Source organism: Malaya genurostris, chromosome 2, assembly GCF_030247185.1.
Source record: "Malaya genurostris strain Urasoe2022 chromosome 2, Malgen_1.1, whole genome shotgun sequence".
Taxonomy (NCBI): domain Eukaryota; kingdom Metazoa; phylum Arthropoda; class Insecta; order Diptera; family Culicidae; genus Malaya; species Malaya genurostris.
Genome location: NC_080571.1, coordinates 113,292,915 through 113,312,974, shown reverse-complemented (window position 1 = coordinate 113,312,974; position 20,060 = coordinate 113,292,915). Strand labels below are relative to the sequence as shown.

The 20,060-nt window shown below is 36.7% G+C and overlaps 2 protein-coding genes across 3 annotated transcripts in view; one reads left to right on the top strand and one right to left on the bottom strand.

The window, feature by feature from the left end:
- Nucleotides 1-19,451, bottom strand: part of LOC131427461 (uncharacterized) — a 51,114-nt gene extending 31,663 nt beyond the window's left edge. The window contains exon 1 of one of the 2 annotated variants that reach the window (XM_058590665.1): nucleotides 19,250-19,451. The gene's annotated coding sequence lies outside the window, so the exon portion shown is untranslated. The remainder of the gene's footprint in view (nucleotides 1-19,249) is intronic. The other variant, XM_058590666.1, reaches the window with a different exon arrangement.
- LOC131427460 (kinesin-like protein KIF3A) overlaps nucleotides 1-20,060 on the top strand; it is an 81,777-nt gene that overhangs the window by 37,421 nt on the left and 24,296 nt on the right. The window lies entirely within an intron of this gene.

Sequence of the window (20,060 nt, the reverse complement as noted above, 5' to 3'; positions counted from 1 at the left end):
TGGCTACAAACCCGTACAGCACTGACAATATAATTACATACACGCCGCTTGGATAATGTATTCCCACACTCACTCATTATATTGACGCGAGGTGGTTTTGCAAAATCTTCATACGCGTGGAGATTTGTTTACATATGAATTCCGGTTTGCAAGTTTTGAATGGTTTTGCACAGCGAGATGCAACTGCATGCGGCGAGCACTGTGAATTGTTTTATCGCGTAATTTTTTCACACACTTCTCTGACGTGTTTAGGCTAAGTGTGTCCCAGTCAGTAGCATGCTATTATGTAAAATGACTCAGAATGTATTAGCCTATTGATTATGTTATGCATATTCAGATATGGAACATCAGCTATATCAGGACGACATATCTGGCTAAATTACAAATTACAAATGTCTTCAATCAGATTCAATAGAACATTCTAAAGTCTAAAATTGTTCTCAAACAATCGAGTAAATGACGTGATAATATTCATGAATCAGTTATTTACATTCATTTTTTTTTCTTTTGATAGAATTTATTTTTATTTTTATAAATACTGACAAATTATACATCAAGCGATAAATTCCAAGCTGCGACGTGATGCAAAACGCGTACGAGCCAGAGTAAACGGGACTGTAAACTGTGGGCATTTGCGCTACTCATAAAATCAAATATGCGGGGTTTCCTTCAAATAAAATGTTCAAGTAGATCAGAAACAAGTATGCATTTAGTAGCCATCTGAGAGTTTTGGAGCTTCAAGGGTATCGATTTGTGCTAAGTGCCCATGACTATTTTTAGTTTACTTTACGTTCGCTTTGCGGTTTATGTTGAATCGCAAGGTGCCATTAGTAGTCCAACATAAACTGCTCATGAATTGATGAGTTGAAGACGAAAAGTAAAGCAAATGAACATAGTCATATGCGCACAAATCGATGCCCTTGAGGTACCAAAATTCCCCTGGTTATTTTTCGTTTTCTTTGCACATAGGCCTCTGCAATTCCGGAACCGGAAGTAAGTCCGGTTCCGATACTTTCTAGGTTATATGTGTAAAACAAACGAAAAATATGCAATATGCATTTACAGAGATGGATGATTCGATGTTCATAAACATAGATTTATATGAATGGTTCCACGGTTCCATAGGCTACTGTTGAATTTCATGCGGATTCGATTTCCGATATCATAACACAAGGACTGAAAAGTTCCGGGTCTAACACATAGATGGTGCTAGTTATATTGCAGTCACCTTTTTTCAGCCAATACTAACCCTTAAAAGATAGTTGTTTGAATTTCATTATATTCTATTCATTAGTTTGCGATTTATTGTGCTAAGAGTGACTGTACTTTTGTTATTTTCAGAATAATGGATCAAAAACAATTTCGTGTTTTAATTTTAGACTGCTTCTTGACGGGAAACAAATACCTTTCAAGCGAAGCAATGGCTTGAAAAGTGTTATGAAAACGCCGATTCAACATAAAAAACAATAAAACTTAGGTTTGCTGACTTCGAACGTGGTCGTGGCGGTAACACCAGAAAACATGAAAAATCCACAAAATCGTTTTGATTGATCGAAAAGTGAAGTTGCGTGAGTTAGCTGACATCGTAAAGCTATTGAAAGAACGTGCTGGTTTTATATTGCACGAGCATTCGACTATAAGAAAGCTCTGTTCAAAGTGGGTCCCGCGTTTGCTCACTGTTGATCAAAAACTAGAACGCGTTTAAGATTCTGAGCTGTGTTTGGCCATGTTTTAACGTAACAAACCGGAATTTTTGCGTTGATATGTGACAATGGATGAAACATGGATTCATCACTTCACTTCGGAATCAAAACGATCGTCATCTGAGTGAACAGCAACTGGTGAAGCTCGTCCAAAGCACCCGAAAGCACAACAATCGGCTTAAAAGGTTATGGCATCGGTATTTTGGGATGAGCGTAATGTAATATTTATCGACTATCTTGAGATAGGAAATACCATTAACAGTGAATATTATAAAGCGTTATTGGAGCGTTTGATGGCTGATATTGACAATCAAAACAATGGCAAAACTACATAAATTGTACATCGAATGGCTCCCACATCCACCGTTTTCGCTAGATATGGCTCCCAGCGACTACTGGCTGTTCGCAGACATGAAAAAATGCTCACCGGTAAGAAATTTCGCACGAACAAAAAGGTTATCGCTGAAACTGAAGCCTATTTCGAAGCAAAAGATGAATTGTTCTACAAAAGGGGCATTGTAATGTTAGAGCGGTACTGGAATGATTGCGTTGCTCTTGATGGAGATTATGTTGATGAATAAAGTTAATTTTGAACCAGAAAAATCGTGTTCTCTTTGTTAGACCCGGGACTTTTCAGCTCATATGTTATGGTGGTGAGAATACAAAATTTGAATTTATTATTTGAAATAACGATGCATAGAGCGTGAAAACTCTTCGAAACTGTGCTAAAAACTGTAGTAATTTGGGGATCTTTTTTATAGATGACCAATCGAATTCCAGTTCTCAGTTTTCGATTCCAAAAGTACCAGCAATAGTGATCAAAAACTTTTAAACGAAACTCACTTTAGTTTCCCAGAGATGGCTCAACTGATTTTTATAAAATTCAATTCAAATAAAACGTATCATGGTCCCATTGGTGGCTGTAAAATTTTATCTCGATCCGATTTCCCGTTTTTGTATGAAACAGTGATGAGTTTCAGACTTCCTTTTCTAAATTACGGCGCAAAAAACCTGAAAAATTGTGGAAACTGATTCAGTACACAGGGCTTATTAGTAGTTGCTCATTAAAAACTTTCTTCGTCTGTACCCGTACCGGGCTTCAGTTCCGGGGAAATTGGAAGTAGTAGTCAAAATTCAAAAGGTGATACCTGCATCCATGTCTCATATTAACGATAATATGAAAGACATATTACACTACTAGGTGGATCAAAACAAGTTTACTTATAAATGTTCCTGCAAACGATTGAGAGAAATGAATCGATCATTGTGTATAGCATTGTGTTACTGTTAAAATGAAACCACACAACAGACAAATAAAATATAGAGCCCATCCGACTGTACACAGTGTAGATGTGCGAAGCGTCACTATATCAAGTTTCCATATGAAAGATGTTTTTTTTTCAGCTCTAGTGTAGTTCAATGAAATAGCAGTAATATTATTCAAACTAATTCTGACCAGTTCTATTTTCATACAGCATTTTGCTGAGTGCTGGGTAGATTTTCTATTTGTTATGGAAATGCTATGCTATAAGAATATGGTATTCTACTGACATGGCACAAATGTGGTCCTATAATGGAATCTTGTACTGCTGTTTTGTACTTAGCATCATATGGATGCTGTCATGATGAATCCTGAGCCAATAAAAACTTAACTCAAAATTAGAGTTAGACTCAATTATTCGTTGTAAATAAGGTGCGTGTCCATTTCAAGATTTTGTAAATAAGTTCCCACGATTTATATTTCGCATTTCCATTGAACTGATGATGTCCATTGAACTGGACTACGATCCATAGATCTAAATTACTGACATCATCAGTGATGAAAGAAAAGGACAATTTTCATTTCGAAATTAAACTGTAAGATGTGTTCAACTAATCAGTAATTCTTTGACAATAAATAAAGCGTTGGAAAGTGGGTGTTGAAAGTTGAAGTCGATGAAAATATTTATTCTTGTAATGGTCAAACACTGCACTTAATTTTCAAATCTGATCAGCTAAAATGACCAACTTGAACTTTTCATTAACAACTACAGCTTTCCCACAACCGAAAGATTTGCTCTGAGCGAATTAAAAACTAACGAAAATGGATGTTAAACAAAAAAAAATAATTTCGAAAAAAAAGTAGTTTGAGAATCATTGACTTAAATAGAAGTGAGAATTTCGATCTACCAGAAGTTATAATAATTATAATGGCAAATGGTAAATGAAAAATAAAAACAAAATCATTAGAAATATCTAGAAATTTGAAGAGTTTAAGATCGGTTGAAACCAACAGTTCCGTGGTCACAAAAGTGTGACCAGGAATGTTCTATGTTTCAGTGGGACTTTGGATCGTCAACAAAGTTGATGGTATTAATGTCGATCAAAGAACCTTCCGTAAAATCCATTTGTTAATTAGTTAAAGTTGATTTCGAGTTTGGGTGCGGGTAAAGCGCGATGGCTTAGAGACGGTCCCCTTTCAGGCCTATGCGGATTTTAATTTCCAACGTCGCACATAGGATCAGAGAGTTTCCGACCCAAACAACTTTAAGATTAGAACATCTATAATAAAAACCGCAGAGAACCTTCAAGCTTAAAAAAAACATCCTCGAAAAAGTGTGTAAAGCATATGAGGGAAAATTCAGTTCAAGTCGCCGTTGCCTCGGATTTGGCACGCATGAATTGCCATAATATGCAAGTTCGAACACAAAAGGCCATATGGGTTTGTTGGATCGCTTCAAACGCCTCTGTAGGGTAATTACTACTAAGTGATCACTATTCGGAAGGTTAGTAAAATTTTCTTACGCGTAGTGCAAAGAGCTATGAAATTTACCATTAAAACTTAATAAAAACCTAATAACATCTGTGGCAAATATATCTAGCAATTCTTGCAGGCACGTAAAATTTCATGATTCAACACTTAATATATTAAAATACATAGTTAAAGCGTTCAATAACCTGTAAAATAACGTTATTTAGGAAGCTTCAATATACCTCAGATGACGTAAATGCACAGGATTTTGTTTTTTTTCAGTAATTTTACCAGAAGAAGCTAGTGGCCGTAACACACGCCCGGAAGCTGTCCACCCGGTTTCTGCCGAAATACATGGACTTCGAACTAGTTGCTGGCTTACAGCTTTTGACAAGCACTCTGGGCACGATTTTTGAATATGACAACTTCTCGCTCTTAAAACCTCTGCTTCACTCAGTGGTGGTCGCGTGTCACACGAAAAATCGAATGTCACATTCTACAGTGTCGCGATTATTGTGGTATCGAAGCTAGTTTTCACTGCACACAAAGCGATCGATCCAAAAATGCTCTGTTTTGCGTGTCACGATCACTCTGATTCTACTTTTAGGTAGTCACAAAAGCGAGCACGTTGTGCGAGACGATGCAATTTAAACAATGCACTAAGAAGTTTCATAAATTCCTATTTGCCACAATTCATTTGTGTATAACGGGTTTAACAACAAACTGAACATTTTGGTATATTATTGACGAGCATTTAGTAGTGAAAACGAATAAAATTGAAACGCTTTTTTACCGTAGATTAGTTAATTCCTATTGGAGAATAAAATCAGTTATCAGTTCTTCGAGATCGATTTGTTGATCTCGAACGGATCAAATCGATGGACTGATGATGAAGACATTAAACTCTGCTGCAAATTTTTTCCTCGAATGCAAATCGTGTGGAGCGAATGGCACACAAAGAAGGTCGAACGAAGAGTCCGTTTCATCGCTTTTTGAGATCGATTTATTGGTCCCTAAGAAGGAAAGATGTTCGATTTTCCGATGCTCGTATATTCAAATAGTTTTTTTTTTGTAATAAAATTTTTATTCTGGCCTTATTGCTTGAAGGCTTTAATTTTTTTTTGCTATTGGATCTCGTTGTGACCCTTTTTCTAGGGGGAGATGTGTTTCCATTTCCATCCAACGAGGATCGGGGGTCACTTCATCCGTGGCTTATCTCATCATCCATTGCTTCATCGTCGGTGTTGTGTGTGATTTCCGTTTTCTTTTCGTTGTCCTTGTTGATCGCAGTCTTGGGCTCGTTGAGAGTTGCTGTAGATGCGCCTTGCTGTACATTGGTTGCAGTTGCTGGTTGGTTGGAGGGTAAGTTGTTAACTGCAGCTGGTGTACTTTGTTCTATAGGGGATACTGATGGTGTCGTTGAAGGGGATGCTTAATTGTTGTTGGTGGCTGTCACAGGTGTACTGGGATTGCTTGGGGTTGGTGTGAAGGAAGCACCGTTGTCCTTTGGTGTAGTTGTCTCCTTGTCCAGTTTATCACATGGCTTACCGTAGTGAACAGCTTTTTGGCAATATTGACATGTGGACATCTGATTGTCATAGGTAACAAGTGATTTGCACGGAATTCTTGTATCTTGACCGAAAATCACATAAGAAGGTATAGGCCTCTTCAAGTGTATGCGTAACAAACGTACGCCATTTAGAATACCAGGGAAAAAGTTCTTCCACTTTTCTTTTTCGATAGAGAGAATCTCTCCGTATTGAGACATAGTTTTGTGAATATAAGAATCGGTGACTCTTGAGGGAAGATCATGCACACGAACTTCTATAGCACTATCTTCCATATATACTGGAATGCTGTACTTAATGTTCTCGTGCTCCACATAGTGCACATTGTTATTGTATTTTGCGAATTGAATTGCATCCAACTCTGTATAAAACTGGATGTACACAACATTATTAGTCTTATTGCAATGAAGTAAATGCACACGTTTAATGTCAAGATGCATTTGCTCCTTAAGCAAACCTTCAAGTTCTCGTATCGAAGGTCGAATTTCGCACTGCCTGAAGTCAACAACAATTGTATTCTTTCGTGTCGGCGGTAGCTTTTGTTCGTTTGGTTCACTCATTTCGAGGTCGTTCTATTGTACTGTACTTGGATTCTTCCGTCCCGAACGTAAGCGGTTTTGTTATATCGACTGACTTGGATGAGATGTGAAAGCGAACTGAGATTCAAATAGTATTACAGTATGAAGCCCAAAATAAGACTGATTTGAGTTTTTGGCGGAGTAATTTATTTAGTTATTCATGCAGCTTCTCAACTAAAAGCACAGCTGTCTAGGTTTAATTGTTTCACCCAGTTAATCTAGTTAAATCTGTACGAGCGACTGCAGGGTAGGACAAAAAAAAGCCCGGTTGATACACCAAGCAATAACGTTACGATTTTGAAGATTAGTATGTTTTGTAGCTCATAGAGTCAACGTACTCTCCTGATTTTGGTTTTATTAGAATCATGAATTACTCTGTGAAGTACTGTCAAGAATGGCCTCCTTCTGCAAATCTCAATTATAATCTGTCTTTTTTTCAATCATTTATCGAGCGACAAAATTTTGGATGTGACTAGACGTTAAGTCAATTTGAATCTTGGATAAAAAAACGGGTTGGAATGCTCATGTTTTGGTTATGTAATCACTGTAAAAACCATTTTTATTTCATCGTAAAATGTCTGGGTCTATGTATGTATGTGACAGGTTACTGTTTAATTTTATACGGAACCGGATTCCGGTTTCGGAACTATACGGTGAAATTGCTCAAAGTGTCAAACCGTCATTTGGTGCAGCGATGCGAAAAACGTATTTTTTGTTGCTAATTTTGGTTCAAAACTAGGTCATAGTAGTTGATGACCATTCCCGGTTCAAGAAGCACTGGAATTAATGTTTTAAAATTACAAAACAGAACTTAATTTTCTCAGAGATCGCTCAATCGATTTGCATAAAACTTAGATTCGGATGGATAGTCCCATAGATTGCTATTGAAGTTAACCCGTGTCCGGCTTCTGCTTCCGGAATTACAGGGTAAAATATATTTAAAATTTCGAACCGTAAATTTGATTTGAAACTGTTTCAGCTAGTTGGTTATGCTTGTTGATGGTCAAACAGTAATATAAATAAGGCATCATTGCATCAGGTGGATTAATACAAATCCTTTTATTACTTGTAACTTGAAATCAACTTTACTAAAATTGTAAGAATCTATGATTCGGCGAAATGGTCTTCGACAAAATGACCTTTCAACAGGATGGTTTCGTCAAAAGAATCCCTTCGACGGTGTGCTTTTCAGTGCAGTGGTACTACATGGAATGAGAAGTCCTGGGTCTAACAAAAAAAGTCGAATTTTTACCGTGAAAACTTTTTTATTCTTCAGCATAATCTCCATCTAGAGCGATATACTTGACCCATCGGTCCTCCAACATTTTGATGCTCTTTGAAAAAAAATTGTTAAAGCCTTCAAAATAGGCTTCCATTTCTTCAATGATCTCAGCATTCGACGAAAATGTCTTTCCCTGGAGAAACCTTTTCAGGTTTGGAAATAAGTAATAGTCGCTGGGGGCCATGTCTGGAGAATATGGTGAACCAGTCCGTACCACAAATCATTCAATTTCACCGTTGCTTTCATGCATGAGTGCACTGGTGCGTCTTTTTCCATAGTTTGATGAAAACTAGATTTGGTATTGGGTTATCCAGAGGCTTATTTTCGACTAAAATATACACTATTTCGAAGCTTTTCTGTGAGAGGCCCGGGACTTTTTATTCCATGTAGTATTCGACCTGGAAGGATTCTTAGTGTCAGTAGGATTCATAGTACTAGCCATGCAATGATTCTGTACACTAAGAATCGGCTGCGAAGTCTGTTGAAACAGAAAAGCCAAATTCCACAAAAGGAATGTAATGCCAGGACTTTGCTCTTTTTCATGAAATGTCTCAAATCTCAGAATTTTCATGAAATGTCTCAAATTTCATATTTGCTATCTTTTTTGTTCGTTGTCTCAAATTTCAGAACAACGAACAAGAAAGATAGCAAATATGGAAGGAGTAAGTGAAAAAGCCATGCGAAATGCAATCAGGAAGTTCGGTGAGGATAACACCTTTGAGGATAAACCGAAAACGGGTCGAAAAAAAGGTCCTGCTAACCCTCAGTTGGATAGACGTATACTGAAGGCATTCGAGCAAAAGAAGGGGGTTTCAGTTCGGGATATGGCCAAAAAAGTGGGCACTTCGAAGACAAATGTTTTTCGTGCTAAAGAACGTTTGAATCTTCGAACCTATAAGAAGAAGAAACAACCAAAACGTTGTCCGAAATAAGAAGCATCGTTCAGGCGGAGGGTTCGAAAGCTGTACAATACGATTCTTGCTGGAAATTTGAACTGCATAATCATGGACGACGAAACCTACGTGAAACTCGATTACAAATCCTTACCGGGACCACAATATTATACGGTGCGAGAAGGGCAAATGTTAAACTAGTCCGAGACTTTGATTGAAGTCGAAAAATTTGGTAAGAAAGCTATGGTCTGGCAAGCAATTTGTAGCTGCGGTAAGATTTCGAAACCCTTCATCACCACTGCTTCAATGAACAGCGAAATATGCATCAAGGAATGTTTACAAAAACGACTTCTACCCATGATTCGAAGCCTCAATGATCCTGTTATCTTCTGGCCAGATCTTGCTTTTTGCCACTACTCGAAATCAACGGTAGAATGGTATACTACCAAAAATGTCACTTTCGTCCCAAAAGACATGAATCCACCAGATTGCCCACAACTTCGACCAATTGAGGAATTTTGGGCATTAACGAAGGCACATCTTAGGAAACATGTCTCGGCAGCCGAAACCAATCAACAGTTCGAAAAAGATTGGAAAAAAGTGTCAAAACTTGTCGCCAAGAAGTCTGTACGGAATTTAATGAGGAATGTTCGCAAGAAGGTGCGCCAGCTAGTCTACAATGGCTAAGTAGCAAATGTTGAGAATAATATTCTGTTGTTGTAGTCTAATATTATCAGTATATCGAATAAAAGTTGAATATCTAACACTTCTGAATTATTTACAGCGAAATCAAAGTGCGTCCATACTTTCTGGGACAGTCTTTAATATTGATATAAGAATACTCGTAGGATTACTTTCTCGTTTAGTTTTCACATTATCATTCATTTATCCTTTTCTCTTGCTTTGTTTCTTGTGTGGTATGGATGAAATTTTATTAAATTGAAAAATAAAACCTTCGACGTGACAAAAATTTTGGTTTCAAATAAAACTTTGTACATGAAGGTGCTCATGAGGTGCGTATGAAAAACTATTCCAAAGATCCAAAGATCTGTAAAGTAAAAAGAAAAGTCAAAAGTATGAAGGATGGTGCGTGATGTTTTAGTGAAAAAGAAATTCTGAAACAAACTGAACACAACGCTGAAGCAACTCGGAATGCAAACTGCCTGTATTAAAAAGACAAGTCTTTGAAAAAAGTGATGTTCGTCTCATATCCGGAACGGAATGCTTACGAAGAATAGAAACCAACCATAATTGCTATTCGTAAATAATCCCCTAATCGAAGTATTCTGATCAGTGTTATAGAAATTTTCATAAAGACCATAAAGCTTTTCAAACTGCGATTAACTAATTAAACCCATTTGTTCGCCTTCTAAAATGTATCGATATCGTTTCTCAGCTGTATTAGTCGAGCTTTGGTCATTTCAAGTGTCTACGAATTTCATTTGAACTATAGTTTAAATTCAGAAGACGGATTCAGACATCGCTTTTGTTTACCTGCCTTGGATGCTAATGAGTTGTACAACTGACGTTTCAGTTGATACTGGAATGCCAAAATGCATGCGGCTTAGTTTGGTTGGTTCTTTTTGCCACTTTGCAATTGGAAATAGAAACTTGTCGGGAATATAAACTCAACTAGTTTCGATCTGCACGCACCATTAGACATCCAAACAGTCGGGATCGATGAGTGATAATTTTATCACCTTTCAACGATGCCTTTCCATTATACCGCCGCTTGTCAGTGGGAAACTTTTCCATTCCCTTTGAAGAAAACAGCATCAGCCAACCGACCGGCAGGCACAGCATCAAAAAACGTAAACAGTTACATAAAAGTGGTTAGCCATCGTCGGGTTCTCCAGCAGGTTTACTCACAACTCGCTTTCAGTGTGGTGTTGTTTTTACATTCATTTCCTCTGGTTAGTTTCGTCAAGTGTGGTGTGCCTACAGGGTTTATGCTGCTGCAATATGATTGGGCAACTCTGTTTAACCCATTACGGTCCAGCGTTGCACTTCCGTGACGTGTATGAAGTCGTCCTGGTGTTTGGTAAACTAGTCTTTGCTTTGAATTAGTACTGAGGATGTAATCATTGTTTGTCATTTGATTTAATCTATTTGTCAAGTAAGCACTATGTATTAATGGACCTATTTTGTATATTTTGTCTTGTTATAACAAATCACACTTTCATCGGATTGCAGAAGATTTCAGACTCTCTTGTTGTAATTGATAGTACATAATAATTGAAATGTGAATCCGGAAGGGATCGGAAACTTGGAAACTATCCTTTTTCGAACAATCTCCAGTCTCATACTTATTTTAAATGCATAGTTTCATTAATGATGGAACAAGCCTCGCTATAAACCATAGTACATTCATTATCGCGTTTCACACAGCTTTTACTCCTTGTCTGGTTAGTGTATCGATAATGTACATCTAAATCATACAAATCAATACTGTACAATCCACAGGAAACGATATATAAGCAAAATTGCAAAGATATTAAATCGCTCGAAATAGTTATTTAGTTCAGTTGACGTAAAATTCGTTTTATGTGACGAAACAAAGTTTTAATAATACATCCCGATTGAAGAATTGGAACTAGTCGTTTATTGGCGTAGAGAGCCATTGCACGGCTAGGACTACGATTCTATTGATCCTTCCGTTAACCCGGGATAGCGGCAAAAATGTTTTGGCATAATAAATACCCTGTTTTACTATTAAAAGATCTAGATTAAATCTAGATTCAAATAAAATTCTATGTATAAAAACTATAGACAACAAGACAAGAACTTTCTGAAAAAATAAAAAATCACTAGATCTAACAAATTAATAATCTCATTCGCTGTTATACTTCAGTTAGGAATATCTGAGACTTTCCAGTTGTAACCTACTGCATTACTCAATTCACGTTGTTGAAAAGATCGATTACTATTTTTCTCATTCAGCATTACTCAATCATCTGCCGGAATAGATTGATAGTGGCTATTGACAGACAGCAATAATTATTCAAGTTTCCACTAACAATTAATAGACTTTTCAAGCCTCTTTGCTGAATTTTAATCGCTAATGAATTTGTAATGTAAACTCTTGAAAAAAAAACCACACACCATAATTATTCGCACAGGACCGATTCGATTCAAGGATGATTTTCTAAAAGGGCGAATGTTTTTTTTGCAATAACTGTTACTTGTACAAAAAATCGACAATATTGTAGGAAATCGGTTAAATATTCTAATAAAATATGCACTGAAAAAAAGTGGAATGATTAGCAAGAAAACGAAAACTAATCCAAACTTAATAAAATTTTATGATCATGCCGTGTACACTAACTAATATATAGGGTAACATAGGTATTTTGGCCCGCTTTAGGATTGATTTTATTTTGGCCCACTTTGTAAAAAGCAACATGGGTTACCTAAGATCGATTGAATCCATATAGTTTGTTAGGTGGGCCAAAATATATGAAGTGGCCAAATACCTCTGTTACCCTACCCCCAAATTCATGCTAGTCGCACAAAATATGCATTTATGAACCTAATATTCTGTCAATAATTGATGAATAGAAAACTTTTTATTTCATTTTTACAAAAAATAAAAAAAATATTTCGTACTATTTCGTCGAAAAATGAATTAATAAGAAAACAGTTACATCGAATACAATAAGAATTAAATTCTTTTTTGCACGTCGAGATGGTATTAGTAAGATGTACCAGAGTTTACAATCACTCGGGCTACGTATAATTACACGTTGTTGAGTGCTGTGCAATACCCCGCTTTATTGCGAGAAAACATTTTTCTTTCCGACTTGTAGGAAACACTAACAGATCGGCTGAAAAGTTCATATCGTTTCTATGAGAGGGCGCCACTAGAATTAAATCCATACCATTTTCAGTTAGTACCAACCTTCAAAAGATACGTGTATGAATTTGACAGCTGTCTGATTATTAGTTTGTGAGATATTGCATTTTGAGTGAAGCTACTTTTGTTATTGTGAAAAAAATGGAAAAAAGGAATTTCGTGTGTTGATGAAACACTACTTTTTGATGAAAAAAAGTGCCGCCGATGCCAAAAAATGGCTTGATGAGTGTTATCCAGACTCTGCACCGGGCGAAGCAACAATTCGTAAGTGGTTTGCAAAATTTCGTACTGAGCACCGAAGACGATGAACTCAGTGGACGTCCAAAAGAGGCTGTTACCGATGAAAACGTGAAAAAAATCCACAAAATGATTTTCAATGACCGTAAAATGAAGTTGATCGAGATAGCTGACACCCTAAAGATATCAAAGGAACGTGTTGGACATATTATTCACGAATATTTGGATATGAGAAAGCTTTGTGCAAAATGGGTGCCACGTGAGCTCACAATCGATCAAAAACAACAACGAATTGATGATTCTGAGCAGTGTTTGGAGCTGTTTTATCGAAATAAAACCGATTTTTTTCGTCGATATCTAACAATGGACGAAACATGGCTCCATCACTTCACTCTGGAGTCCAATCGACTGTCAGCTGAGTGGACTGCACACGATGAACCGAACCCGAAGCGTGGAAAGACTCAACAATTGGCCGGTAAGGTTATGGCGTCTGTATTTTGGGATTCGCATGGTATGATTTTCATCGACTACCTTGAAAAATGAAAAACCATCAACAGTGACTATTATATAGCGTTATTAGAGCGTTTGAAGGACGAAATTTAAAAAAAACGGCCTCATTTGAAGAAGAAAAAAGTTTTGTTTCATCAAGACAATGCACCGTGTCACAAGTCGATGAAAACCATGCTGAAATTGAACGAATTGGGCTTCAAATTGCTCCCTCATCCACCGTATTCTCCAGATTTGGCCCCCAGTGACTTTTTCCTGTTCTCAGACCTCAAGAGAATGCTCGCTGGTAAAAAATTTAGAAGCAATGAAGAGGTAATCGCTGAAACTGAGGCCTATTTTGAGGCAAAGGACAAATCGTACTACAAAAATGATATCGAAAAGTTGGAAGATCGCTATAATCGCTGCATCGCCTCTGATGGCAATTATGTTGAATAATAAATACGAATTTTGGCAAAAAAATGTGTGTTTCTATTAAACGATACGAACTTTTCAGCCGAACTGTTCGTGTTATATACCATTCGACTCAGTTGGACGAAATCAGAAAATGTCTGTGTGTGTGTGTGCGCACTTTTCGAAGATATTTATACGCGCTCAATTTTCTCTGAGATGACTGAACCGATTTGAACAAACTTATGCTCGTTTGAAAGCTACTGTCGGGCCATTGATCAAGTTCAAAGATCAAATGGCTGTGACTTTTGGTTCCAGAGATATGATGGTATAAGTGACGTAACCGACAAAACGCGTTGTATTTATATGCGCTCAATTTTCTCAGAGCTGGCTGAACCGATTTTGACAAACTTAGCCCCGTTTGAAAGCTACTGTCGGGCCATTGATCAAAATCAAAGATCAAATGATTGTGACTTTTGGTTTCAAAGATATGATGGTATAAGTGACGTAACCGAAAAAACACGTTGATTTTAACCGCTCTTATACATACCTATAAGGGTGCGAATATTTTGGGATCACCTCTAATTTCGTAAAGCGCTAGCCCTCGAAAGTTTAAGCACCTCGAAAAATGTCCTCATGCAAAATTTGAGCTAAATCGGTCATGCGTAAAAGGTGCTGCCCGGCGGTTAAGTTTTGAAAATTTTCGATCTTGAAAAAGCACCAATGAAATTTCCAAAATCGAAAATTTTTTTTGATGCCGAAACTCTTAAAACTGCATGAAAAGTCGAGAATTAGTGTCATCTCAAAAAAATTTTTTTTTTGAAAAAACAACTTTCTGGGACTTCCCAAGTCCCAAAAAGTCGATTTTATCAAAAAAAAAAAAATTTTCGAGATGACACTAAATCTCGACTTTTCATGCGATTCTGTGCCTTTTGACATTAAAATTATTTTTTCGATTTCGAAAATTTCATGTATCACCCCCCCCCCCCCCCCCCCTCCCCCTTTAGTGATTTTTCAAGATATATGAAAATTCCACTAAGTGGACTAAGAAGGTTTTTTTAGATTAGCAACACTCTTCTAATACATATAGTCAACGCAAATGTCAAGCACTAGTTTGGAAAAATGATGCTGACTGTGTGACATAAACACTGAAGCATGCTTTTGTGAACTACTCGAATCAATCTGAATTAATTGGTGTCAAAATGAGCCAAAATTGGTGTCAGAAATTATTTCATAAAATGATAATAAATTCATGAGACTGCTTTATAGAAAGAGAAAGGCATAATCACACCACTAGATTGATTATGAAGGGTTTTTTATGTTAAATGTGGATTGAGATAATTGATAGAATGATAAAATGGCGCACCGAAACAAAAGACTAGTGTCATAAATATGATACTTCTACAAGAATATTTACGAAAACGATTGGTAAAGTTCGAAGGGGTTTCAAGATTTTTTTCGGTAGCTGGCAACATAAACCAGACGAGATATTGAGCATAACCCGCTTTACCCAACATGAAGTTTAAGAAATTCAGGTTTTTGTTGAATTGTGCCATTTTTCGTAGAATTGTGCTAACTCAAAAACTGTAAATTGCATAAAATTGGTTTCCAAAATGAAGATGTAGGCAGTCAATTAGAGACTATAAAAATCGCTAATGAATTTGTAATGTAAACTCTTGAAAAAAAAACCACACACCATAATTATTCGCACAGGACCGATTCGATTCAAGGATGATTTTCTAAAAGGGCGAATGTTTTTTTTGCAATAACTGTTACTTGTACAAAAAATCGACAATATTGTAGGAAATCGGTTAAATATTCTAATAAAATATGCACTGAAAAAAAGTGGAATGATTAGCAAGAAAACGAAAACTAATCCAAACTTAATAAAATTTTATGATCATGCCGTGTACACTAACTAATATATAGGGTAACATAGGTATTTTGGCCCGCTTTAGGATTGATTTTATTTTGGCCCACTTTGTAAAAAGCAACATGGGTTACCTAAGATCGATTGAATCCATATAGTTTGTTAGGTGGGCCAAAATATATGAAGTGGCCAAATACCTCTGTTACCCTACCCCCAAATTCATGCTAGTCGCACAAAATATGCATTTATGAACCTAATATTCTGTCAATAATTGATGAATAGAAAACTTTTTATTTCATTTTTACAAAAAAATAAAAAAAATATTTCGTACTATTTCGTCGAAAAATGAATTAATAAGAAAACAGTTACATCGAATACAATAAGAATTAAATTCTTTTTTGCACGTCGAGATGGTATTAGTAAGATGTACCAGAGTTTACAATCACTCGGGCTACGTATAATTACACGTTGTTGAGTGCTGTGCAATACCCCGCTTTATTGCGAGAAAACATTTTTCTTTCCGACTTGTAGGAAACACTAACAGATCGGCTGAAAAGTTCATATCGTTTCTATGAGAGGGCGCCACTAGAATTAAATCCATACCATTTATGTTAAATGTGGATTGAGATAATTGATAGAATGATAAAATGGCGCACCGAAACAAAAGACTAGTGTCATAAATATGATACTTCTACAAGAATATTTACGAAAACGATTGGTAAAGTTCGAAGGGGTTTCAAGATTTTTTTCGGTAGCTGGCAACATAAACCAGACGAGATATTGAGCATAACCCGCTTTACCCAACATGAAGTTTAAGAAATTCAGGTTTTTGTTGAATTGTGCCATTTTTCGTAGAATTGTGCTAACTCAAAAACTGTAAATTGCATAAAATTGGTTTCCAAAATGAAGATGTAGGCAGTCAATTAGAGACTATAAAAATATGCACTGAACACAAGTTGAATATTTTCTTAACAAATTGAAAACTACCAAACACAAAATTAAAAGAAAACGCATTGTTAAATTTGGTGTTTTGACGTTGGAATGAAAATATAAAAATGCAAGCATTTGCAAAATTTTAAGTTTTTGATGAAAAATAGTCATTTAAACACTAGCATATAATTTCATAGTTGAGAAGGAATGAATTAACTCATGGTTGTCTTTTATTTGCTAGAAGCAATCATTCCCGAGAGAACATGACATGAAATTCCAAATACTCTTAACTACCGTAACTCTCCTTGCGGGTTCGTCCAAACCGTTAAACTCTTCTGTAGCATCAGTAATATGAAAGCTATATCATAAAATAATCAGATCTACTGCAAGTGCATTAGCAGTTCATGTTGAGCCACTAACGCCACCTAACGGTTCAGCATAAATCGCTAAGCAGGCGTAAAGTTAATGGTATTTGCTAAACTTTCTTTGCACCGAATGGCCATGTATTTAGGAGGTGGTGTAAGCAATTCGATATAAACTGCTAATGCACTGATGAGTCGAAGACGAAACGTAATAATAAAAAAATAATTATGGGCACTCAGACCAAACTGGTATCTCAGCAAAGAAAAACCTTGGCGTTGCATTCCTTTTGTGGAATTTGACCTTATGATGCAACAGACTTCGCAGCCGATTCCTAGCGTACAGAGCCATTGCATGGCTGATGCTACGATCCTACTGACACCCTGGCCGGGACTCGAAGATATGACAACTGACTTGTGAGATCAGTGCCCTGTGCATTGGACCACCAATTCGGGACGATGTACCCAAGTGATGTCTTTTCGTTTTTTCCCAACGGTCAAATGAAAACCTCTGTACCTATGTGAAAGATACACAGAGAAAAATTATGCTTTTTACAGGTGAGCAATTCCACATTTCCACTCAAATTTTATTTTGATTTTGATTTGCACTCGTTTACCTGGTGCATTTTTTTTAAATTTAGATTCATATCTACTTTTATCTGTCAAGTAGATATGCAATGCTGTGGCTCAGTAGATTAACGGACGTAATTAGCTAACGATTGATGCTAGGTTCAAACCACAGTAGCTCCCATTTTTTTACTATTAGTTCATTGAATTTCATTGTATTTTCAAATCAGCACAATTTTATATTTTATTTTTATCTTCAAAGTGAATTACGACGCTCCATTTATGTGTTTCTTCGGTGTACAATCACAAACTTTTTTCGAGCTATGAAGCATATAAAAACCATTATTCTAATCCGATGTATAGTGTGAAGCTTTTCCGAGAAACATATTCAATAACACGTTATACTCAACAATAAAATTAGCACCAAAAATTTTTTCTGTTGTGGACTAAAACACATGGAACAAATCGATCGTAGGAAATGCATCATAACTCCTGAACTGGTAAATCAGCTTAAACAAAATCTATATCGTTTAACAAATACACATCCGGGTTTTTTAAACTCTATGTTCCCACGAAGAAATACCATTCCTAGTCACTGACAAATTCGCCCCGATGCTATGCATCAGACATCCATTTTTGGTTCGGTAACATTTACTCATTAAATACACACTGCATTTTTAAGACCACTGAGATCTCGCTAATCAATCGTCGTTGATGTTTCATTTCGTTCCATGACACATTCGCAATTTGAAGTAGTAATGTATTTAGTTATTATCTGAATTTTTTTATGTTAGAACGTAGAATTATTTGAAAAAATAAAGAAAAGAGTTCTGTTGAACAAAATAGTTTAAGGCCAACCATTCGCGCCAACTGGAAAAGTGAAATTGCGCGTGCGACAAATAAGGTACGAAGGCAGCTATTTCCTTTGGTTCGTAAGTTGTAGGACCACATCTCGTCAACTACCTACGGGTGTAGGAAGTGCAATTTTCCCCGGAAGGTGCGGTTACAACATAGCTGGCTCGATCCCAGCAGAAGGTTTCTCCGTTAAAAATGCTCGAACTCCTAACTGTTTTTGTTTGCGTTTTTCATTACCGCGTGCCGACCAAAAAATATCGGTGTGCACTTAAACTTCATCGCAATACAAAATAATATGTTGGATTGTATGCCTTATGTACTAGTGATCAGCATAGAAACGTCACGAACGAGGCAACATAATGAGTATGTCTTCTTTCTACCGAAGCGAAAACCTGTTTGGAATCACTTGGAAAGAAACAAGAAGAAACGAAACGCACAACAATAAACAAAAGAATATAATTTGATATGTATGTAGGTGTTACATGAAAATTAGGTTACTCAAACCAATAGTAACACGTTGTGTTTTTATCGTCTGGCGCTAATATTGAACTGAAGCTATCGATTTGAATTTGACGTTCGCTACAGGAACCACTTTGTCGATTGAAAGATGTCTGACATATGACATTAAAAAATCACTTCACTAGATCTTATTGGTAAATTGGCCAAAAATTGCTTCATTTAGCATTCTTCAACATTCATTCAAATTTATTGGCGCGACGTTTGCTACAGAATTTTTATATCTTAACTGCAATGATTTGGATGAAACAAAACACTGTGACCTATAATCTGACAAGTGTTCAATTGTGGACTCCGCGTTGCGTGGACCGTACAAATGTGGAGACACACCCAGTTCGAGTCGTAACAGAGTAACGCTGGTATTCGAAATCCTCGTCCCAAAACTCTCAACTTATGTTGTCTTTTATGCTAACCTGAAATCGGTGTTTGGTCGTGGGCTATTGACAAAGAGTCGTTGAAAACACGCGCGCTCGTGAAGAAAAACTGCTGCACGCAATATTTACTACGTTTTCGGGAACAGAGACGTGACGGAACACGCGACGTATGAAAACTCCTTATTTACAAACCGGATTCGAATGCGACCGCCGTCGAAGAACGCGCTCAAAACACTGAACTGTGTGACTGGAAGCATACGTAGAGGCAGGTCGGCGCTTGGATCTTCTCCTCATGAACTGTCTCGCTTATGTTCGTACGAGGCAGGTAGTGCGATTTGTCATTACCGGTGCAGTGAACCAGATGAACCTTCTAGCTGTAGCTTGTTTAATATCCGATCGATGAATGAGTTCATTCGTTGGCTGTATGCCACTGGAGATCGTAGAGTTGAAGTTCTTTGCTACCAATTTAGTGTGTATGTATGTGTACTGTTGACAAGATCATGAATAATGTGTTTGTTCTTAGGGATGTCAAACGTTTTAGTCACATATCATAGTATTTTCCCATTTCGATTATTTTGTCCACAATTTCATTGAACATGTTCTGCATTTAGGTCCCCTATTACGAATAATTTTGATCAATATCTCTGAGTGATGCAATCTATCTTTATAAAAATCGGATTGGCAAATATGCTCCAGCGATAAAATGGGTTCAATGAATGGTTCAAGCTTTTCATAACTTTAGTATTGAAAGAAGGTAAAATCCGATGTTTGACATTGAATTGGAACACTAAGGTATAGAGTTTCTAGTCTGAATAGTATTGCACTAATAAAGGGAAAACTGTATCATATT